We start from the raw sequence: 25,037 nt of genomic DNA, 5'->3' as shown, positions 1-25,037 counted from the left end.
TTGTAAAATGCACCAAAAGCAAACTGTATAGATGATGCATTTTTTTCGAGAGGTGTCTGTTGTCATGCGGGAGAAACCAGCAGAAACAAAGCAGAAAAAACACAAGCACTCTATTTTTGATGTTCTTCCATTGAAATCTATGAAACCAAACACGCAATCTGCTGCGGGAAAAAAAAATATTTCCTGACCCTATCCAAAAAAACGCACTTGTAGAAAATGCATATATGTGAACGTGACCCATAGCAAAACATGTTAAATGGACTTTAGTGTTTTCTGCAAAACTGAAAACAAACTGAAAAAACACAAAGCTGTTTAACAGACCTCAGGCCTGGTTCACACCTATGCAGTTTGCTTTTGATTTGTTTCTTCAGTGCTTTTTGCAGTGCCTTTTGACACAATTTTCTGGGGGTTTTTTATGCGTTTTTTATGTTTTTTTTTTTTTTTAAAGGGGAGGGGAGATGTTTTTGTTGTTAGGCAGATTAAAAACCGCAAAATGCAAAAACCCATTAAAAATGCATAAAAAAAAAATCACTACATGCTTTTTAGCAGGGTATCCGTTCAAGTCTACTGAACCAAAAAATGCACCGTGTTGTGTTTAGAAAAGTTTCTGGCCTTTCCAAAAACATAGCGGCTGAAAAACGTATAGATGTGAACGTGTCCCATTGGAATCCATGTTAAAAGGACTGTAGTTAGTTTCTGCAAAATGCACAAAAAAAAAAACACTAGGCCTAACCTCTACAAGGGAGTACAAGGCGCTAATGCGACATCAAATTTAGGCATTTCCGTTAGTTTCAATGAGTAAAAGACAGCATTAAGGCTTGATTCACACCTATGCATGTTGCTTTTGAGCATTTCAGCAGTGCTCTTTGTTGTGCTTTCTGCGTTTTCGCATTTGTGACGGGTTTTACGTTTTTGATTCTTTTTTTCTTTTTATTTGGCCAATTTGTTGTTGGGCAGATTAAATAATGCAAAATGTGTCAAAAATGCATCAAAGAGACGTCAAAAACGCGTTTTTAATGTATGCCCATTGAAGTCTATTACATGCAAAAAAAGTCCCTGACCCTTTCCAAAAATGCAGAGGCACAAAGATGCATTGATGTGAACATGTTTTATAGGAACTCATGTTAAAAAAATGAAATGTGTTTCTGCAAAAAGCATGAAAATACACATTAGTGTGAACAGAGCCTAACTGCCATATTTTATATCTCCGTGAAGTTCAACTTTAGCAAAGCATTGCATCAAATTACCTTCACCCCTTCCTACTTTTTGAATCTAAACACCTCTTCTAAAACAGCGATCTCCAAACTTTCTAAACACAGGGCCAGTTTACTGCCCTTCAGACTTTAGGGGGGCCAGACTGTGGCCATTGGGAGTAAAAAAAAAAAATGTCCTGGCATCAGTGGGAGTAGACAATGCCCCATCTTTGGTGTCATTGGTAGGAATCGCACCCCATCCTTGGTGTCATTGGAAGGAATTGTTCCCCTTCGTTGGTGTTGGTGGAGGAAATTTTAGACCCCATTGTTGATGTCAGTGGATGAAATAGTGCCCTAAGGGCTGGATAAAAGCAAGCAAATGGCCATATCTAGCCCCAGGGCCACAGTTTGGAGACCACTGTTCTAAAACACAGCAAATATGTAATGTTACATAAGCTCGGGGGTATCTGCAAGGACAAAGTGCACATATAAAAAAATAAAAGCAGTTTATATGCAAATCTTGCACTATATTTTACTTGTATAAAGTTATTATCATATAGCTATGTGTAACTTATTTTCCGCAATGTTCAATAATATGTCTGTTCATTTTTCAGGCACAGTGCATCTACTTACAGGGATAAAAAAAAATAATAAATGGGTAAACAACACAAGTAAGAAACAAAGTACATTTGAAAGACAAAAGAGAAACTGCAAAAGATGTTGATGCCTTTCACAGAAAGTTAATGAACAATCAACAATAAAACTTTGTTCCTGGCTAGAATGTACAGAATGCCCGAGGGGTTAACCGGTTATGTCTCAAAGCTGCTTGCTGCGCTGTAGTATCCAAGATGCGGTCGGCTTATTCAGGACTCCAGGGGTCAATCATTAGTATGCTGTAGACGAGAGTGGAACAGGATTGTGGGATCCTGAGCTATCATGCTTGTAGTACAATGAGCTATACAGAAAGAATTATGGAACTAAGTTCTGAAGTTATGCAAAAGAAAGCAAATCTGAAACAAAACATGTATTATGTCTTGGGTAAGCAGCCAAGATTTCACTATAGATGCATGAGCATAAAATATTAAGTACATTAATGGAGATTAATGGAATAATGGCTACAGCGGCCCTGATAATTATATTCCCAGTGCATGAGGACATGCCAGGGAGAAAATCATTACAAGGTGACGAAAAGTACTTTATAAGAACCATCTTTTCGGGGAATTTACTGTCATTTTTGTGCACCTTTTCATCTGATGGAAAAGTCTCTTTAGTAGCAGTATAGGGAGGGCACCTTCATAAACACCTACTTTGTATGCCATCCTTCTGTAGCAGATCATTTACAGTATGGCAGCAAATATAGTGTAAATTTCCAGGTACTGTAGGAACATTTATTTTGTTTAGTGTTAAAAAGAATCTAACCCCAAGAACAAAAATCCCAAGGCCCTGTTTACACAATTGTGATTTCTCCTGTGTCTGCCATTGGCTTGCAATGCATGACAATGGAAATCGCGTTATTATCTATGGTGCTCATTCACATCAGAACAGCATGGTGCATTTTTTTAAAAGGTGCAGATGCATCTTTTGGTGCGTTCTTGGCCCTATAGACTTTAATAGGAGCACATGAAAAGCAAATGAAGACCACATGTTAACATGTATTTTTGGTGCCTTTTGCCAGGGTTTCATTTTTCATGTTTAACAACAGGGGAGGACTGGGCAAGGGGGCAGGGGGGCAATTGCCCCCCTGGACCGCTCTGATGCCCTTTAAAAAGGCTGCACTGCTTCTGCCACAGACATGCCTAAAGGATTCCAGGTGAAGAAAAGTATAAAGTGCCCACCGCTGACCTACTGAGTGCGGGATTAAGACAAGGACAGAGCGCAGGCCTCTACCCCAACATGGATGGAGTAAACTGTGTCTGAGCAGAGGCCCCACTGGAGACTCTCCTCCCTCTGGGCAGCCCCGACTGAGCTGTCCCAGCTCCCCCCAACTGCTTCCTGCTGGCCAGGTCGGTAACCGGTGAGTAGAGAGTACCTGGAGCCAAGCTTCAGCATGGAATGGGGGCCAGGAGGGGACAGGGAAGAGGGAGAGTGGGATTGGGGCTGAGTTGCTGCACCATGGGTACTTACCCCCTAGGCCGAAAGTTGCCAGTCAGCTCCTGTTTAACAACCAGTCCCCCCTTTCTACACAAAAAAAAACCTATTAAGTATGAAAATGCATCAAAAACATTCTTCAAAAATGCACTGAAAACGCATGATTATGCAGCAGCTCTAGTGTGAACCTAGGCTTTATGTGGTGGCTGCATTCATTTTCATTTTTCAGGATTTTTTTCTCATTTCTCATTTACTCAAGCCTAGTATTCCTGCCAGTAATACATTCTCTGTCCTAGGATGACAATGTTCATGCATGGTACAGTATTATAATAAAGTGGTTCTAAAGCCTAATGCTCTTTTTTCACCATAAAGTGGAAGTAAACTTTCATCACTAACTTTTATCTATAGGTAAGCCTATAAGGCTAACCCATAGGTAGTGTAAATGTTTACTGTACATGCAGCCAGTGACATCAATGGCACATGCGCTCTGAAGGAATGGCCACCCGTGCCATAACAGAAATGCATGGGAGTGACGTAATCGCGGCTCCGGCCAGTCACAGAGCTGGAGGCCACGAACCCAGGAGCAAGATGGGTGAAGATGGGAGTGCCTGCAGCACTGACAACTTGACGCTGGAATGCTTTGTTTTAAGGTAAGTTTAACATAATGTCGCATAGTAGCACATTATGCATCGCAGAGTAGCACATTATGACAAGATCTTGCCGGTTAAAAAAAAATACATACAGCAGTTTACAACAGCTTTACGGCATTGTATGACTTAGGGTGTAAAACCTTCTATACTGCAACTCCCCCCCCCAGATCCCCCCCCCTTTTTCTTACCTGGGTCCCACCTGATCCAGCGTCGTGCACGACAGCAGTAGCTCCAGCCGTGTCTCCCTCCTCATTGGGCAAATTGATTGCAGCAGGAGCCATTGACTTCCCCTGCTGTCAATCAAATGCTGTGAAACGGAAACGGGGGGCTGGGAGCAAGCACACACAGGTGCCCCCATGGAAAGCCACTTTCTTTGCGGGTACCCGCTGAAAAAGAAGGGCCTAGAGCACTTGCGGGGGACTCAAAAAGTAGAGGATCAGGGCTTGCTCAGGTAAGTATAACATGTTTGTTATTTTATTTAAAAAAAAAACTGAGGCTTTACTGTCACTTTAACTGGTAGTTTTTTGCACTTCACGGAGATATAACTAAAAACATGCAAGAATACTATTGCCAAGCCAAAAGGGAGCAAAAAGGGGAGTTTAATGTTAGGGATTATATACACTTTAAGGACATCACTGTGACATCACCGCCCTGCCTCTTTGCCTCATCCAATCAGAAAATTCAAAGAATTCTCTGAATGGTACCCATGCCTAGTGACTCACCTCTTGTGTTTGGAATGAGAGGAAAAGGGAAGGCTGTATAGGCCCCCTTTTCCTCATGGGAGATTGGCGGGAAAATAGTATAGGTTTAGGTGGTAGTATTTCCCTCCTTTTTTCCTCAGGTATAAAAGGGAGGGAGAAGAGGCTATCCTGAGGGAAACAGCTGAAGTGGGCGTAACTTTGCAGGGGTTAGAACACCTATAGGGATAGGATCAGCATATAAGCTTCTAGAGCCCTCTGAGGACCCCCCCTCCTTGCCACGGCTGTTATTATGTGGTGGGTCACCTTTGCTTTAGAAAAGGGGGACTTTTTTTATATATGTGTGGAAGTTATGATTTTACCTGAAATTGTATTTATGCAGCCTGAGCTGTGGTGGCTAGGTTGTTAAGAGTGTTGATGTTTTTATTATCTATTTATTGAAAGTTTTAAAACCAATAATAAAACGGCCGGGGCCAATTATTTTCCAAAGTACAGGTGTCTCCCTTTTATTTTTAGATAAGTATTAAAATAAGAAATCCTGTCTACTGTCCCATGCAGCAGGCCAGCAACTCAGTGCAGGACAAGGAAGAAAGTGCAGATCACTGAAGCAGTGGTGAACTTCAGTGATTTCCATCTTACTTTCATCGTTCAGGTGTGGTATATGCATAGCTATGTTAGTTCAAACTGAATCAATGTAACTATGTATAAAACATCCATACCTGCAAATCATCTTTAAAGGAGAAGTATAGCCAAAGCTAGTGTGGCCGTGCTTCTCCTATGGATTACAGGAGTGCAATTCGTTCCGCACTCCTGTGATCCATTTGCAGCAGTCCACTCTCTGCTGACATCACGGATGTCAGTCCAGGCACCTTAAGGCCCCTTTCACACATGCTGTCCGTTTGTCCGTTTTTCATCCATCCGTTGACGGATGAAAAACGGACATCAATGCATCTCTATGTAAAAACGGATGACAACTGATGATCATCAGTTAACATCCATTTTCATCCACTTCCGTCAATGTCCGTTTTTTGAACGGATGAATGCCCTATTTTTCATCCGTCAAAAAAACGTATCGGACGAAAAACGGATGACAACGGATGAAAAACTGATGTCAACTGATGACAACGGATGAAAAACGGACGACAACTGATGAAAAACTGATAACAACTGATGAAAAACGGATGAAAAACGGATAACAACTGACGAAAAACGGATGACAACTGATGAAATACGGATGAAAAACGGATGAAAAACGGATGAAAAACGGTTGAAAAACGGATGAAAAACTGATACTTTTGACGTGACTGAACTGATGAACTGAACGGACTGTATGTGTGAAAGGGGCCTTAGGCCCCTTTCACACAGGCGGACCGTTGAGATCCGCCTGTCCGTTTTTTTGGCGGATCTGAACGGTCCCCCCATGCATTCCTATGGGGCATCGGATGTCAGCGGAGACATGTCCGCTGACATCCGACCCGATCTGATCCGTCAAATCTGGACGGATGGAAACCCTATTTTCCATCCGTCCAGCGGATCGGATGTGATCGGGTGAGAACGGACTGACGGTCCGTTGACATCCGATTTCCCCCATAGAGATGCATGTGGAACTGTCAGCAGTGTCTCCGCACACAGCACGGAGACACAGCTGTCCTCCTGCTGCTCAGCGGGGGATCGGCGGCTCGATCCCCCGCTGAGAAGAACGGACTCCGTCCAACGGACGGAGTGTGTGAAAGAAGCCTAAAGGAGATCTTCATCCTCAATTTGATGTTGCCTCTACTACACCCATCCTCCCATTTACTAGCAAATAGGGCTTTTTTTTTTTAATTTACCTTTTTTTTTTTATTAAAGATCTTCACTATGACTCCCTCCACCCCCCGCCACCACGTTCACGTCACTTGTCTAGGCAAATGATATACAATTTGCCCACTGTGCCTCCTGGGATATGTAATGAAAATATCCTAGGAGGCATAGTCCTTCATGGAGAAAGGAGGAGAGGAGCGGGTTTAGCAGCTCGTCATCAGGAGAGCTGCCTGCTGAACCCATAATAGCCAGCAACTTTGCGATTAGGAAAGCAGAAGGTGATGGCAGCGCAGGATGTACCAGGAGGCAGAAGAGAAGAACACCTAAAATGGACATCGCTGGATCTGTTGAGCGGATGAGTATCTTAACTGTACAGGACCCACAACCAGAGGTTAAAAAAAATTGGGGGGGGGGGTCCACTTAAAAGGATTCCCTGCACCAAGGTAAAAATGTTCCAGTATTTGTATTGCCCTTTCACCCCCTAAATACGTATACACATAAGTCCTCACTTAATCCGGAGCTGTGCCCATCTGCAGCAGCCTTCTCCTCTCTCCCCCTCTCTCACAGGACAGAGAGGCAGCAGTGGCAGCCATTGGCGGTGAAGTCGAGCCATGCTGTGTGTCTATGGATGCACACAGCCCAGCTCGGGAGCAAGCTCGCACAATGTGCCCCATTAAGAAGTGTCTTCCTACGATGGCGCACAGAGAAGAGGAGGAGCCAAGAGCACCAACAGGGGATCCCAGAAAAGGATGATTAGGCTCACTCTGTGCAATAAAACTGCACAGAGCAGGTAAGTATAAACCTATTTATTATTTTAATTAACAAAAAACAAGCCTTTTCAACCCCTTTATTTCCCATTTTTTTAAATTTCTAAATGCAGCTAGCTAAAAATGGGTTTGGAATTTGGGAAATCAGTGTAGGTGTAGATAAAACAAACTGGATTTGGCTGGACCTTTTAAAAAGTATGTAAGCATGTGCAGCCTGAGTAGCACCGAGTAGCACTGAGTAGCACAGAGTAGTCATTGCTGTATTCTTATTCAATGGAACTTAAAGTTACTTTGCACTTAATGATAATCAGCAGCTGTAATAGCAATGCATAAAGGCTCTTTATTGTTTACACCATAAAAGCATCAACGGCAACATTTTTCAACTCTACCCAGGTAGGCAGGACAGGAAGAAACATGATGTACCCTACAAAGAGCCTTTTTTGTGTTGATATCGGAAGTGCTGATCCTCCAGCTTTTGAATCTGTATGTGGTGTGAAGTACACCGTTCATACATTGGGCTGGTATTCTTGACGATCCCTTAACAGGTGAGCTGATTGTTTTACTGACAACTAATGTAGCCACTGGCTATACCACAACAGGTAAAGCAAGGCCCGAAGCGAAAGAAAAAAAAAAAAAAATAGCGCAGGGCAGACATGACCATGTGAAGAGGGGAGACAGGGCAGGTGTGAGTTAAATTAAATTGTTTTGAGTTGGGGGGTATTCAGGGATTGGTGTATCAGGTTTGGGAGGGGTTGAGGTACAGTTAGGAGGGGTGGCCCCTCAGATTGGAGGTCAGTGGAAGTTCAACGGACGAAGGAAGAAGAAGCTTGGTCACCCACCTTTTTCACTGCAGAGCATCTCACCTCAGCTTCCCTGGTCTGGGATGGCGGATTTGGACGTTTTGCTGGAGCAAATCAAGGCCGCTGCTGCGGTGAAGGGGACTGAGTGGCTCCGGTCCCAGGTCTCCACGTTGATGGGGGTTCAGGACTCTGCACAGGATTCGGAGGGGCTTGCGGTCCCGCGGGCTCGGCGGTCACGGCCGCCGGAGCGTTTTTCACCGGACCCTTCCCCTCGAGCTCAGCGTCATCCTAGGAGCCCCGACAGGGACCCTTCAGGGCCGCCGGCTAAGCGTACTCCTGCTGCGGCCGTGCGCGCCTCTGGGAGGAATCCTCTGCATGGACGGAGCTCTGGGGGTAGTGGGGGGAGGCGGCCTTCGGTCTCTCCCCGTCCCTCTCGCCGGGGTGCTGCTGGACTGGCGGGCTCCCCTACTGGCGATGCTCCGGTCGGAGGGGTGCCTCGGCGTGGGAGCGGCTTCATGGCGGCCGGTGGCAGCAGTGATCGGCGGGACTCGGAGTCGGCCTCGGCTGGGCGCAGAGAGATGACGCGGCGGGGCAAGTCACGTGGCCGGGTCATCGGAAGTTCGGCTGGTTCACAGAGGTCTCCGTCGGGCGGAGCTGGAGTACGGGGGCGTGGACGCCTGTCGCTCGGCTCTGCAGATGGCGGGAGTGCGACACCTGGTGGACGGATGTCGGCGGTGCCCGGGGACGATCGTTCGGAAGGCGAGGTGTCCGGATCGGATGTGGAAGAGGATGTCGGTGGTCGGTCGGCGACGAGGGAGGCTGGATCGGCGGCTGGGGGCGCCCCCCCTGGGCAGACAGGTGAGGTCACGATTCCTTCTCTGGCTTTGTCTGATTTGCGGGGCTTGTTTGATGTGGGGGGTGGGAGTGCTGGAGGGGCTCGGGGGGTGGGGGTGTCCCGGCCAGTGGGGGCGGGGACCCCGGAAGGGGGTGATGATGGGGGTTTGAGGGGCTTCCTCCTGGGTCTACGGGACCTCTTGGGGCGTTTGCCCCCGGGGGACGGGGGCCGCTTGTCTCCAACGGCGGCTTGGGTGCCTCCGGCGGGGGGCTCGGGCGCGGAGCCGGGGGGGGCCCCGGGGCTGGCGGGGCCGTCTTCCACGGGGCTAGTTGCGGGGGGGGCTGGGGCCCCTCCCCAGGTTGTTGGTGCACCGGCAGTGGTGGCAGTGACGGCCGGGGCGGCGGGGGACAAGACCGGGACGGCGAAGGAGGGGAAGGCGGACGCTGTTCGCCTGGACGATTCAGCGAAAGGTGAGGTATATGTTTGTTTTGAGGGCCCATTGGGGGCACATTTGAAGCAGGAAGTCCGGGAGAAGATCTGGAAGGGTGAGTACGTGGAAATCTTCACGCTGTTGCCCCTCGAGAAGTTTCACCTGGACAGGGTTAAACCGGAGGAGCGCAAGAAGGAGGACGAGGAGGCGCGACGCTATCGGCTTATCCCTCGGACCTTCGCCAATTGGCTGCAGGCCTTTGCCATTCTGGCGGGCGTCATAGGGGAAAAGGCGCCGGAAAACTGCTCGGCCCTGTTCTGCTACATGGACGCTGTAGGGGAAGCCTATCGGGTTTACGGGGGGTCGGCCTGGCTGCGGTACGACGAACAGTTCCGGCAGCGGAAGGCGGTTAGGCCGTCCTTGCGGTGGGACCACAAGGACATCAGCCTGTGGATGCGGCTCATGTCGTCTGCGAAGGCTCCGAATCAGTTTTTTCCAGGGGGGGCCGGTGGTTCTGCGACCCCGGGACAGCCGGCCGCAAAGAGGAGGGGTTTCTGCTGGCAATTTAATGAGGGTTCCTGTAAGTTCGGTGGCACATGTCGCTTCAAACATGAATGCTCCGGTTGCGGAGGTTCCCATTCCTTGGCTCGGTGTTTTAAGTCCGGAAAAGGGCGGTCCGGAGAGCCTTCGCACAAAGGGGACGACGCCGGTGAGGGTGGAAAGGCTGCGGCCTTTTCTAGATAGGTACCCCGATAGGGCGGCTGCCCGACTTCTGGGGGAGGGTTTTGCGGTGGGTTTTCGTATCCCTTGCTCTTTGGCCTCGGTGCCGCCGGTGGCGAGGAATTTGCGTTCGGCATTGCGCCACCCTTTGGTGGTGTCGGATAAGTTGCACAAGGAAGTGGCTCTCGGTCGCATGGCGGGCCCGTTTTCGGAGGTGCCGGTGCGTGACTTGGTGGTTTCGCCGTTGGGGGTGGTTCCCAAGAAGGAACCCAACAAGTTTCGCCTCATTCACCACCTCTGCTTCCCAAAGGGTGGGTCTGTGAATGACGCCATCGACCCGGATGCCTGTACGGTGTCTTACATTTCCTTTGACGCCGCGGTGGCCTGGGTGCGACATTATGGGCGGGGGGCCTTGATGGCCAAATCGGACATTGAGGCGGCGTTCAGGTTGCTCCCGGTTCACCCGGACAGTTTTCGATTGCTGGGCTGCCGGTGGCAAGGGGCGTATTATGTGGATCGCTGCCTTCCTATGGGCTGCTCCATATCGTGCGCGCTGTTTGAGACCTTCAGTTCCTTTGTGGAGTGGGTGGTTCGGGAGGTTTCCGGTGTGAATTCGGTGATCCACTATTTGGACGACTTTCTGTGTGTGGGCCCGCCCTCTTCCAACGGGTGCGCGATCCTGCTTGCCACGTTGCAGCATGTGGCCGGGAGCTTCGGCATTCCGTTGGCCCCCGACAAGACGGAAGGCCCGACCACGGTGCTCAGCTTCCTGGGCATTGTCGTGGATTCGGAGGCCATGGAGTGTCGCCTACCGGAGGATAAATTGGGGGCTTTGAGAGCTGAAATTGAAGGGGTGCTGGGTTTGCGCAAGATTCAGTTGCGCAGCTTGCAGTCGTTGCTGGGTAAATTGAATTTTGCCTGCCGCATTATGCCCATGGGCCGGGTTTTCTGCCGACGGCTGTCGGCGGCGACTTCGGGGGTGAAGTTGCCCACTCACTTCGTCAGGCTCAACAGGGAACACAGGGATGACTTGCGTCTGTGGCACGGTTTTTTGGCCACATACAATGGTAGATCCTTGTGGATGGCCGGGCCGATCAGCAACTTTGATTTGGAACTGTTTACCGATGCTGCTGGTTCGGCGGGGTACGGGGCTTTTCACCGGGGGGCGTGGAGCGCCGCCCCTTGGCCGGGGGCATGGCAGGCAGCGGGGCTGGTCAGCAACTTGGTGTTGCTGGAACTGTTCCCGGTGGTGGTGGCCCTGGAGATTTGGGGGGCGGAGTTCAGGAACCTGAAGGTTCGCCTCCATTGCGACAATCTCGGGGTGGTTCAGGTGATCAACCGCGCGTCGGCTTCGTCTCAGCCGGTGGTGCGCCTCCTCAGGTATTTGGTTTTGCGGTGTCTACGGTTGAATGTTTTCCTGTACGCTGTGCACATTCCGGGGGTTAAGAATGATATTGCTGACGCGCTGTCTCGTTTTCAGTGGGACAGGTTCCGGGAGTTGGCACCGGCAGCGGAGCAACGCGGAGTCACGTGTCCGGAGTGGCTATGGGGGATTGCCTTGGGGTCCTCGCTGGATGGATCAGGAAGTCGGTGAGCGAGTCCACGTGGTCGGCTTATTGCAAGGTATGGTTGGAGTGGCTGGAGGTGTTGCGGGTGGCATCGGTGGATCCTCTGGGTCCGGAGGTCAGGTGGGTGTTACTTTCTTTTGTCTCTGATCATTTTGAGAGGGGCGCGTCGGCTTCCGCTGTGGCTCGCAAGTTGTCCGGCTTGGCCTTTCTGTTTAAATTTCTGGGTTGTCAGGATTACACGAAGGACTTCGTGGTGAGACAAGCGTTACGGGGCTATTCCAGGGCTTATCGGAGGAGGGACACTAGGCGCCCGGTGTCCTTCGCTCTTTTGCAGGACGTCTGCCGGCAATTGGGGGAGCACTGCGCCTCGAGTTACGAGGTGGTGTTGTTTAAGGCGGCCTTTTCTCTCGCTTTTTTCGGGGCTTTCCGGATTGGGGAATTGGTCAGCTCCTCCCGGACGGTGCCGGGGGGCCTATTGGGTCAGGATGTCTCTGTCGGTCGGGAGGGGGTTACTATCCTCCTTCGACGGTCCAAAACGGACCAGAGTGGCAAGGGGGTCCGTGTCCGGTTGTTCGCGGTGCCGTCTTCACCGCTGTGCCCGGTAGGGGCGGTTCGGGATTACTGGGCAATCCGCCCTTCGCGGCCCGGTTCATTTTTAATGCATGCGGACGGGTCGTCGTTATCCCGTTTTCAATTTGTATCGGTGTTCAGAAGGTGTGTGGGCTCTTTGGGTTTGGATGCCAGTAGGTTTGCATCTCATTCCTTTCGGATCGGGGCGGCCACTGAGGCTGCACGCTGGGGATTGAACGACGATGCGGTCAAACGCATTGGGCGCTGGGAGTCTAGGAGGTTCTTGTTGTACGTTCGTCCACAGCTGTTGGTGTAGGGTATGTAAGGGGGGTGGTTTTTGTCGCTGGGGGGGTGTGGGCCCGGCTGGTTATCTGATTATTGGTTGGTTTTTCTTTTCCTTTTGTCCCCTTTCTTGTAGGTTTGGAACCCTGCCTTGTTTGGATCGTGGGACACTCGTATGTTTTCTGGGGGGCCCGGAGAGCTGATGTGCGTCCTAATGGTAGACAGCTTGGTTTTTCTCGGCACGAGGCTTGTGTCAGGTGGCTGGGGGTGCCGGGGCTTACTTGGGGCAGGGTCCTTCCCTAAGTGCATCGTTTCGCCCGGTTGGACAGGCAGCCAGATGTTTTGGTGCTGCATGCCGGGGGCAACGATTTGGGGGCCAGGTCCGCGCGGGCCTTGATCAGGGACATAAAGTTGGATTTCCTTAGGCTGCGCACGGCTTTTCCGGCGCTGCTTGTAGTTTGGTCGGATATGGTGGTCGGTCGCGCGCCTTAATAAGGCTCGGATTAAGTTGAACAAGGAAGTGGGGCGCTTTGTGTGTCGGAATGGGGGGTTGGTGGTTCGCCACCTGGAGTTGGAAGTGGACACATGGCGGTATCTGCGGGATGATGGAGTCCACCTCAATGCGGTGGGTATAGATTTATGGGCCCTGGGATTACAGGATGGGATCCAGCGAGCCTTGAGGGTTTGGAGGGGCACGCAAGGGTAAGGTGTCACCCTTGGGTGCTGGTGGCGTTTTGTTGGTCTTTGCTGGCGGGGGAGGTGAACAGTTTAGGATAAGGGTATGGTTGGGACTCATCGTTGGTATGGGTCCCTATGGTGCATTCCATTTAATGTCAGTTTAAATGGAATTCAAAATGGTGGCACTGCGGGGAGTGGTTTGTCTCCGAGCCGGTGACGCGGCTGGAGGCCTATCAGGGCACAGGTCCCGCAGTGCAGGATTTGGAATTATTTGGAGGAGCCTCAAAGACCAACAGGCCTAATGACTGATTGTTTTATGTTTGTAAGGAATGTTTTTTCTCCTTATGTTAATTTTAAGGTAAAAGGGTTAATAAAATGGCTGCTGTGGCCAATTAACTCCAAGCACGGTGTGGTCTCAATTATTTAGGTAAAGGGAAAGGTTTATGGCATGGGGGTGGAGCCTTTGGCTTTAAGCAGCCTAAGAGTTTGGGGGTGACATCTATTCTACATTGGTCAAGCAAGGCCCGAAGCGAAAGAAAAAAAAAAAAAAATAGCGCAGGGCAGACATGACCATGTGAAGAGGGGAGACAGGGCAGGTGTGAGTTAAATTAAATTGTTTTGAGTTGGGGGGTATTCAGGGATTGGTGTATCAGGTTTGGGAGGGGTTGAGGTACAGTTAGGAGGGGTGGCCCCTCAGATTGGAGGTCAGTGGAAGTTCAACGGACGAAGGAAGAAGAAGCTTCCCACCCACCCTCCCTAATTTCTGGGACTGTTATGGTTGATTTTGATTCATGTCTTTTGTGCTTTCTGTCCTTTCTGGGGGAATTTTATATTGTCATGGCAGCTGGGCGTTTTGTTGGTCTTTGCTGGCGGGGGAGGTGAACAGTTTAGGATAAGGGTATGGTTGGGACTCATCGTTGGTATGGGTCCCTATGGTGCATTCCATTTAATGTCAGTTTAAATGGAATTCAAAATGGTGGCACTGCGGGGAGTGGTTTGTCTCCGAGCCGGTGACGCGGCTGGAGGCCTATCAGGGCACAGGTCCCGCAGTGCAGGATTTGGAATTATTTGGAGGAGCCTCAAAGACCAACAGGCCTAATGACTGATTGTTTTATGTTTGTAAGGAATGTTTTTTCTCCTTATGTTAATTTTAAGGTAAAAGGGTTAATAAAATGGCTGCTGTGGCCAATTAACTCCAAGCACGGTGTGGTCTCAATTATTTAGGTAAAGGGAAAGGTTTATGGCATGGGGGTGGAGCCTTTGGCTTTAAGCAGCCTAAGAGTTTGGGGGTGACATCTATTCTACATTGGTCAAGCTAGCTCTAAAATGTGGGTTGCAGCATATTTATTTGAAATATGTACTGAATGAGATATATAAATCCACTCACGAGGTTCCAACACCTGCCACGGGCTACCAATTATCCTTTCCTCATTGCATACAGCCACAAATGCAGCTGCTGAAAGCTGACCTAAATATATACTGTACATGTAAGCTCCAGGAAGTCAATCCTGACATTTCTCTCTACTAAATGCATGGTCTCACAGCTGGGTTTTCAGACACAAATATATGCGGGTTCAGTGACTCAATATTAGGAATTATCTCATCAAAATATTTGCTGGAAGACTAAACAGTCTACAGTGCACCTGAAAATGTTGACCACAAGTATTCGTTCCACATTCTCAGGTGGCCAAGTTTTTTGTACACGCTTGAGCACATTACATGGGAGAGTATACATTACTATAGAGTAAAGCAATTTGGACTAGAATTATATTAAAATTATAATGATTAAAATTTCACAAAGAAATAACGAACATCTTACATTATAATGTCTTTAAAAACTCTATACTATGCATGGATTGTAATTGTTACCCAAATAACAGTACGTTTGTATGCTTTAATTGACTGGCAAAATGGGTTAACAGTTTTCATTCTGCAAACCATATTGTGCAGGCTTTGAGGGTAGAGTGAGCACATCATTTGATGTTTCAGATAACAGTAAGCTTATTCATGAATTGTCTAGACAGCTTCAAACAAAGACCAACTACTGGCAAACAGCTGCAAATCCCTAACAATTCTTTGTATTCCTGGCTGCTCCCTTGTATTCCGCTAACCTCCACTATCTGTGTGAACATCTGAAGTCACTAAACTCTGACAAGCTTCACTTGAAATTCGGAGAATCTTTCCTGTGGCTCTACAGGTGACAGCACAAAAGCTTGGCGATTATCTGCACCATATTGAGAAATAAAAGTTAGAAAGGCCAGCGTTTATGTGAATCGTTCAGCAAAATCTGAATGGATTTATTGACTTTAAGGCTAATTTAATAGAAGCACGTTCATCATTTCTTTGTTCTTTTTTTTTTGTTTTTGTGATTTTTGTTTTCTCCTCTGTGAATGTTCTACCTAAAATTTTCCTAAACCTTGTGTATTCGTACCAGAGGCACAACTAGAACCTTTAGTGCCCCGGCGCAGGAAACCATAAAACTCCTGGGACTCTTCCCTTTTAGACCGGTACCCTTCCATCCAGGCGAGAGTAATCACAGAATTTTATACTTCAGAGAGGATTGTGAAGATTGTCCATGTATATGTATATATATATACACATACATACACACACTGCTCAAAAAAAAATAAAGGAACACTTTTTTTAATCAGAGTATAGCATCAAGTCAGTTAAACTTCTGGAATATTGATGTGGTCAGTTAAAGCGGAGTTCCAGCCCCCTGTCAAAAAAATAAAAGTCAGCAGCTGCAAAAAGTGTAACTACTGACTTCTAAAAAAACAGCAACTCACCTGTCCCACGGTCCAGCGGTGCACTCAGCCCAGCCATCTTCATCCTTTGTCCTCCCTCAGTAGTGCCGGCATCTTCACTAGGGCCACTCAGCTGTGACAGCTTGCGGCTTCACAGCCGGGTGCCCACTGAGCATGCGCTAGTCAGCCAGTGCCCCAGAAGACTGCAGGGGGAGGGAGGAAGGAGAATTTCCTTTGCCAAGCACCGTGGCGCTCGGAACGGAAGTGGGAAGCAGGTACCTGTCAAAATCAAGTATCTGCTTCCCCCCCCCCCGGCTCCTTAAAAGGGGGGGGCAAGTTCTTAAAGCGGAACTTCCCCTTTTGGGCAGAATTAAGTAGCAGAGGGGGGGTTTAATCAGTGTTAATCGGTTTCAGCTGCTTGGGTGTTAATGAAATTAACAGGTGCACTAGATGGGCAACAATGAGACAACCTTTAAAACAGGAATAGTTTTACAGGTGGGGGCCACTGACTTTTTTCCCTACTCATCTTTTCTGTTTTTCACTATTTTTGCATTTGGCTAGAGTCAGTGTCACTACTGGTAGCATGAGGCGACTCTATAGAGGTTGCACAGGCAGTCCAACTCCTCCAGGATGGCACATCAATACGTGCCATTGCCAGGTATTGCAAGGTTTGCTGTGTCTCCCAACACAGTCTCAAGAGGATGGAGCAGATTCCATGAGACAGGCAGGTACTCTAGGAGAGCTGGACAGGGCCGTAGAAGGTCCTTAGCCCATCAGCAGGATCGATACCTGCTCCTTTATGCAAGGAGGAACAGGATGAGCAGTGCCAGAGCCCTACAAAATGGCCTCTAGCAGGCCAATGGTGTGAATGTCTCTCTCTCTCTCAAAGAATCAGAAACACACTTCATGAGGGTGGCCTGAGGGCCATCCCTGCATTGTAAGTGATGACACCAAGGGCCGATCCACAGCCACAAATTGCTGCAAAATCGCAGTAAACTCGTGGCGTGATTTTGCCTGTGGCCGGAGGGCTATGTGTACATGAAGCCTAAGGCTTTTCTTTCACTTTAAAGTGTGAATATCTTTATTTCTCTATTTGAAATACTTATTGGGCTGACTTCTCAGGAAAACGCATAGCTCTGAGAAAACTAATATGGTACATAATAAAAAGAAACGTAAAGATAAATTGTGTGAAGGTTGTGTGCAGATTGTGTGAAGGTTCACTTTGATTATCCAATCATGTGCAGATGATATAAGTAAACAGGGATTTTCTTTTTATTTCATTGAGTAACTGAAGTGAATTTTCATACCACTTATTGTATGAACCGTAGCACCCTCCTAGGTAGGTGCTAGGAAAAGCATATATGTGGCCCTGTCTGCTTATCAGGGGGGCCTGATTCAGTTAGTGAGGCTGTCATGTGTTTCCAGGTGTGGTCTGTTGAGTCTGGGGAGTCTCCCCACTGTGTCCAATGAGGGTTCTTGTTGGACAGTGGAAGAAGCCTGGCCAATAGCACATCGGGGTTTATAGCTGTCTCAGTGGATGGAGTTTGCTGCAATGCAGTCTGGGATTGGATATAAGCCTGAGGGGAGAATGTGACAGGGGGCCTTTGGTGGGAAGCAGAGTCCCAGGAGAAGGCTGATGGCTGTCTCTCCTCCTGTCAGAGCAAGTGAGGGTGTCCTGGGCAGTCGGCTGGACTGCAGGAAGAGGATCATGATTGTTGCTGACCGAGTGGAGCTGCTGGGCAGAAGTTTCCAGGAAAAAAACAGTGTTGTGAGTACTCAAAATTGCCCAAGGGTCTGCCTAGGAGAGGGGGCCACTCCAGAAGGTCAAAGGGATCTGGGAGCCAGCTAACCAGTAGAGGAGGCTTAGGAAAGGGGGTGCCAGTGTCTAAGCCCTGAAGATAATTGAGAGAAAGGGGGAGCAGGTGTGGGCCCTGAAGTGTTCAGCAGTGCAGCAGTATACAAGTAGCTACCTCAGCAAGGTGCTTAAGGAAGCTCAAAGAGGACTTCTTTAGTCAGAAAGCAGTCCAAAGTCAGTTCAGTGTTAACAGGCAACCGGCCAGCGTTAACCAGCGTCAAGCCAGCATTGATTGGCATTCAGCAAGCGTCAAGTCAGCGCCAAATAGCGTTTTTCAAGTGTCCCTGCTAAATTGTGCATAGTTCAGCTCAAGGAGTATCCCACTCATCACTTCTCCTATCCAAGTTACAAAATAAATACAAAAACCCAAAGATACTGGACTGGTCATTGTCTCAGTGTTCACACTTGGAGAACATGCTTAAATATGCTGTTGTTGCTAGCGGTAACCCAGGGGGACCCATATCCAGCAAAACGGATGGGAATTGTGCTACAGAACATTTTAAAATTCTGTAGTAAATCAGTCCCGTAGTGTTTAGTAGAAGCGTAGATTCGTTTTGAGAGTGTGCAAATGAAGCAACAATTAGCCAATTTCAGGTCTGCAACATAAAAGAAGAAACCTTTGAGGTTAGGCATGTCCAAATCAAATGATACAAAGAGTTTAAATGAGTAGGATAAATCTGCAAGGGGCCGGACTAGTTATATGATATGTAATCCCGCGCTGATAGGTGGAAGAAATGTGTGTTGTAGTCTTGAAGTTTGCAGCCTCCCTAAAATACTTCTCAGTGAAAGTGGGAAGTCTGAAATGGATATAGAAATATAAAGGGTATTGGCGCTACTTCTAATATGTTGCCTATTCTACTAGTTGCCTTATTTGATAAAGAGTATCATAGTAACCATAACTGCAACATACACTATTTATCCTCAAAAGATGACCCAAAAAGTACTCAACTTTAAAATTATGTAAGGTAGAGTAGCAACTTGGGACCTAGTTTAAATTTGAAAACTGGCCAAAGGTTGGTATGATGGAATGAGAGGTCTACATGAAGGCCGGATAACACCAGTCTAATTTGCCTGATTTAGGTTTTGACATTATTTCTCACTGTTCATCAATTTTCAAAATTAAGAAAAAAATTGTGCCATATGCTTTGCTATGTAATGTAACCTACTTGATGACCAGTATCAATGTTAATAGATCGGTAAAAAGGACATCTGTGATTCCACTCAAGCATGCATCCAACTATCTCAGCATTGGCATATGCAAAAGGCACAGTTCTAAAGAAAGCTACAGTTTACAGAGCTGTCCCTTCGCATTAAAACTACAGTGGATTCTTCTGTTGCTGATGGTGTCACAGCATGGCTGCTGGAATGCATAAAGGAGAGCAGCTGTTTAGTTATGGTAAACAATGAGGACAGACAGGAACAAAGATGCTTCCCAAGTGTGAAAGCAAACAGCAACATGCAGTCAACAAATTCATGGATTATCTCATTCCACTTTCACTGGCTATCCAGCCATTCACAGGGAAGAGAATGGAGCAGCCATGACAGTGATTTGTAATGCTGTTCTCACAATCACACTCTTGAGGTTTTCACTAACAAATAAATGTAGTGCTTCACACTGGTTTAGTGGAGGGCATTTCAGTTCCTTTATAGTCCACTAAGCACATAACCTGTCTAGTTAGACTTTCTTGTAGCACAATAATAGATAACGAAGACTAGTTTATAACAACTCTATTGGGATATGGTGTTTGCAGATAGATCAGTACATACAAAGCTCAACATGTTTGAAGTAATCTATAAACAGGCAGACCCTATTAGCATACTTGCAGATGATGATGTGCACTGGAAAATCAACATAACAGAAGATAAACCCCTCATGTCATGATAACAATCTCCAGACAGTATATATGGTCTCTGGTTTTCAAACATCCCCCAGTCATAGGTGGAATTCACAGACAAAGGCCAGTTAAAAGCTGAAAATCCCTGACTGACTCTCTGGTTTCAAAGGAAGATGCCCTTCCCCCCCTTCATGAAGAAGTGTAGCATGTGCTCTGTGGACAACCATGTTTGACCAAATGTCTGGTAAAGGCACAACTAATATGAGCATCACTAACCATAACTGGGCTCCTCACAACAAAGAATTTTCAGAAATGAGGAAATTTGACCACAATGGGTTGTTGTCTACATGGGTTTTCAAAAAAGTCTCCCAAATATAATGATGGGTTGAGTGCATGGTGGTTGTGAAAAGGCTGCACAGATCTCTTATACCAACTAATAAAATCTGCCCAACTATGACCAGCCGATAAGTAGGCTTCACAATTATCGTAACACCAGTGCCCACATTCGAGAGTCATAAACTCTATATTCTAAAGAAAACTATTGGCATATTAAAATACAATCGTCATTTGTACTAAAATATCTGTAGGTACCCATAGAATTGATGATCTCCAGATCTGGACCATTTTGGCTGGATAAGGTGACTTTTGGGCATTCTGTAGTACAATTGCAGCATGGTGATGTACAATCATTTCAGGTGCGTGCACATATTTATGGGTTATCTTAAGAGAACAATAACTATTATCCAGAAAAACACTAGTCAGATGATGAAGTTATACATAAGATATTTTCCCAATCTGTTTTAAAAAAAATATACAAAATTGAAAGCCTAAAGCTGGGCATACGGGAGTCAGTTTTTTTTTTTTTTTCAATCAGCCAGTCGGCTAATGGAAACAAACTGAACAGATTCCCCCACCCACACAAGTGGATAGAGGTATCCTCCCCACTGTGTTATTGTATTCTTACAGCCAGGACTTCTCCGCTGTCAAAATACACTGATCAGCGCTGTATCTAATTAGCTGAAGCGTTCATTGAACAAAAGTTTTCCAACAAGTATGTTTGTGAGAAGTTCATTAGATTGACTTCTCACAAACAGAAGCAGCTATAGAGGAAATAAAATGTGCCTGGTCCCTGGTGAACTGGCTGAATTTTTGATCTATCTATGGCCAGCTTAAAGCCTCGTACACACGCGTCGAAAATCGGCAGGGAATTTTCGTCCGACGACCGATCTGCCGATTTTCGGCTTGTTGGTATGATGCTTCCGACAACCCACTCCGACTTTTCGGCCGAAAAAAATCTGGTGTGCAGGCTATAAAATTTTTGTCCGCCGTCAAAACACGGCCGATTTTCGTGCAGTCAGTACAGATTTCGACAGGGAAAAATCTAATGAGCAAGCCTGGGCATGCTCAGAGAAGAAAGAACACAAAGAAAGCAAACCAACACATGACATCACTTCTGAAGTAGAATTTTGTCGGGCGAGAAAATTCGTGTGCAGTCTAGGCACATTCCAACCAATAAAACACCACTCTGGACAAAAGACGGACGATCGGTCCGCCGATAATCGTTGCGTGTGTACTAGGCTTAAGTGTATTAGCCAAAATTCTATCCATTGGTGACCACAGGAATGATGAGCCTTTAAGTGCAGATTTGTATAGCTCTTTTTTTAATGGGGAGTTTGCTTCCTCCCACCTCCTGCCCAACCCATGGTTGTTAGACAGAGTACAAAGTCAGTAAAAATCTCTCAAAAAGGAAAAACAACAGCAATATTAGCAATTTTTTTAATGTAATGGGGATTTACAACATTTGCCAGGTTCTAGTCTCACTGCAGAAATGTAGTATTATTTCCTGTTGGGGTCCTTTCAGATGGGCTTTCTGATCAAGTCTGGCTGTCAGTTTTTCAGGCAGACATGATTTGAAGCTCCATGCAGCTCTATGAACAGGCATTGTGTCCATTTACACCAGTCTACCCCTGAGTCCAAGTCCTGAAAAAAAAAATGGCAAAGGTTTGCGGCCATTTAAATTTTTCTGGACCTAAACACAGTTGATCAAAAGTAACTGGGTATAAATGGATATTAAAGTCCATGTACAACCAGCCACTCTAAGGCTACATGTACACGGGACGTTTGAAAAAGTCCTTTGAGCGCTGAAACTTGACAGCTACAGAATGACGTTTAAAAACGCCCGTTGTGTCGCGTTTGCATGCCGCGTTTGGACGCGTTTAACTCTACTGCCTGTAAATGACTGTAAACGACCCCGTGTACATGGACAGATAAGATAACATAGAGGTGGGTTCAGGGGCTTCTAAAAAAAATGACCAGCTGCTCCTAAACGGCCGTTTACAAGTGGCAGTGTACATGAGCCCTAATCAGAGCCGAATGTCAACTTTTTGACATCCATGCCTGTTCAGTTAGCATCTGGAGCTATGAGAACTCAAGGGGATCTGCTCACAGATCCAGTGCTGATTGGAGAAAAACCCTGCTTTGTGTAAAAGGGCCCTTGAGGTGAATGATGTTATAAAGAATAGAAATAAAGGGGAAATCTATAACGGAGATGGACAGCAATACAAATTTGACAGGTGTTTAATAGGCTATATACAAAACTAAAAAAAAAAAAAAATTGACTAGAGTTGGACTTTGAATATGACCAATATGCAAGGTTGTTGTGCCCTTTGAGAAAGTGTAAAAAAGGATCAAACAAAGAACTGTGAATAGAATTGTCAGTCATGAGAAGGACAAGTGAAACAGATTCAGCACTCAATGTGACCCCTGTTCCTTGGAAAGAAGTGCTTTTCCATCTGGAGTTAATTTTACCTAACTTCTGCTGAAAGGGGAAAATGATATAGTCCTGTAAAAACTTCACACAAGTTACCACAAGGTGTTGAACGCTTGACTGCTTTTTACTTGACGGACAATCTAATAAACTTTGTTAAGTGCTACTGGACCATTAACTTACGGTATCTAAAGGAAGGAAGGATGAGCATCTAAGGCCAACAGTTTTACAGAGACATTCAAGAAATGTACTCACCTCCCCCAAACATAAAATAAAGCCTGAGGGCACCCTTTTAAGCGTCAACTCCCATTGAGAACAAAGAAAAGCTAATCCACAGCTGGATTTCATTAGTAATAAGAGAAAACAGAGTTTTCTTTTATACAGCATGCCGATGTATATAAAGTAAATACTTGATGAGTTATAAATGTCTATATTTCAAAGCCACTTACTACAATTCATTTTAAATACGTGTGATATGGATTGTGTGATCATCTGCCTAGGATTATGGTTTAAACCATATGGACATATTATAGATCAAAAGCCCAAAAGGTGTATAAAATGGCTTTCAAAATGTCAATTTAAAGGTGCCTATCTGGGAAAGGATTTAGATTTAATTTGCTAATGTTAAAGAAGCATCTGAATGGCTAAAGCTGGTTGTCAGGTAGTCACAATGTAAAACTGAATAGGACAATGAGAATATCTGCAATTCAGTAATTATAAGACTGGTTCAGTTGTCCTTTAGGTGATCTATACTTTTAACTTTCAGGTTAAACTGTCAGATTATTTTACATTGCAATACCTGAGTTAGATAGAGCTTGAAATATATGTAAAAAACAAATGAGTAGCAAGGATTAGATACTTTGTCATGTTTTTAATGGTGACTTGGTTCCCACTGGAGACAGTCACCCTCTACGATTGTCCTGTAGGCAGAGATGTATAGTTACTAAGAAGAACTACTTCACTACTGTACTTAACCACTTCCCGCCCGCCCTATTACAAAATGACGGCGGGAATGTGGTTGTGTTATCCTGACCGGACGTCATATGACAGCGGCAGGTTAACACAGCTCTGGGCGCCCCCCGGGGGCGCGCAGAGCGGCGATCGGTGATGCGAGGTGTCAGTCTGACACCCTGCATCTCCGATCTCGGTAAAGAAGATACCGAGTCCAATCACGGCTGGTCACATAGTAAACAGGAACAGCCGTTGATCGGCTTTCCTTAGTTCGTGCCTGACAGGCATGAGTAAAGGAGCGCCAATCGGCGGCTCCCCTGACAGGGGGGGGGGGGGGGTCGGCACTGGTAATCAGATCATTAATTACCAGTGCAGACCCTCGGGGGGGGGATGCCACTAGATCCACCAGGGATGCCCACTATGACCCCAGGGATGCCCACTATGACCCCAGGGATGCCCACTATGGCCACCAGGGATGGCAATCAGGGCTCAGGGAGCCCCCAATTGCCCTCCCCATCAGTGCTGCCCACCAGTGCCCTCCCTATCAGTGCTGCCCACAAGTGCCCATCATTGCCATCCTTTAGTGCCGCCCACAAGTGCCCATCATTGCCATCCTTTAGTGTCGCCCACCAGTGCTCATTATTGCCCACCAGTGCCGCCTATCAGTGCCCATTAGTGCCCATCAGTGCCGCCCATCAGTGCCGATCAGTGCCGCCCATCAGTGCCCATCAGTGCCCACCAGTGCTGCCTATCAGTGCCCATTAGTGCCCATCAGTGCCACCTATCAGTGCCCATCAGTGCCACCTATCAGTGCCCATCAATGCCGCCTATCAGTGCCTAGCAGTGCCGCCTATCAGTGCCCACCAATGCTGCATATCTGTGCTACCCATCAGTGCCACATATCAGTGCCTATCAGTGCCGCATATCAGTGCCGCCTATCAGTGCCACCCCATCAGTGCCACCCCATCAGTGCCACCCCATCAGTGCCACCCCATCAGTGCCTCCTCATCAGTGCCTCCTCATCAGTGCCTGTCAGTGCAGTCTCATCAGTGCAGGAAAAAACTTATTTATTTACAAAATTGTATAACATAAACAAAAAAACTTTTTTTTTTTTCAAACTTTTCGGTCTGTTTTTATTTGTTTAGAAAAAAGGAAAAAACCCAGAGGTGATCAAATACCAGCAAAAGAAAGCTCTATTTGTGGGGGGAAAATGACATAAATTTGGTGTAGGTACAGTGTTGCATGACCGCACAATTGTCATTCAAAATGCAATAGCGCTAAAAGGGGAAAATTGGCCTGGGCAGGAAGGGAGGGAAAATCAAAAAACGTGCTGCGCCAGAAGTGCACAAAAATAATTAGTGATTACATGAATCAACAAGTGTTATCAACAAAATATGGTGTCCATCATATGTGCTCTGATGAAACATAAATGTTCATATAAAGTGCTCCAAAGTAATGATTAGTATATCCAGGTGATGACAGGACAGCCTCAATCCCTTGTGAATCAAGCAGGAACCACCAGTGTGTGAACTCCCTCCACCAGTAAGATTGGCCTCTCACCTTGATACCAGACCCAAACGGGCCAGCATGAGCATATCAGGGGATAAACAGACTATCACAGGTAACCTCTCCAGCCTTCACCTCCGGGGGTCGCCAGGACATAAAATAAAGATAAAGCAAAGATCTAGTGCTCTCTGAATGTAAATAATGAGCTTTTATTGAGCATAAAGGGGTAACTCACATTTGTTGGGCACTCAGCCGTGCCTGCTGTTATGGCATTCAGTGTTGGAGAGTAGCACCCGA

General features: G+C 46.8%; 1 protein-coding gene across 1 annotated transcript in view; it reads right to left on the bottom strand.

Moving 5' to 3' along the window:
- The window catches only part of LAMA1 (laminin subunit alpha 1), a 256,439-nt gene that overhangs the window by 218,765 nt on the left and 12,637 nt on the right, over positions 1-25,037 (bottom strand). The gene's annotated exons all lie outside the window — the stretch shown is intronic.

The sequence above is a fragment of the Pelophylax lessonae genome (genome assembly GCF_965119305.1).
Source record: "Pelophylax lessonae genome assembly, chromosome: 5".
NCBI classification, from domain to species: domain Eukaryota; kingdom Metazoa; phylum Chordata; class Amphibia; order Anura; family Ranidae; genus Pelophylax; species Pelophylax lessonae.
This window is presented reverse-complemented; position numbering and strand designations above follow the sequence as displayed.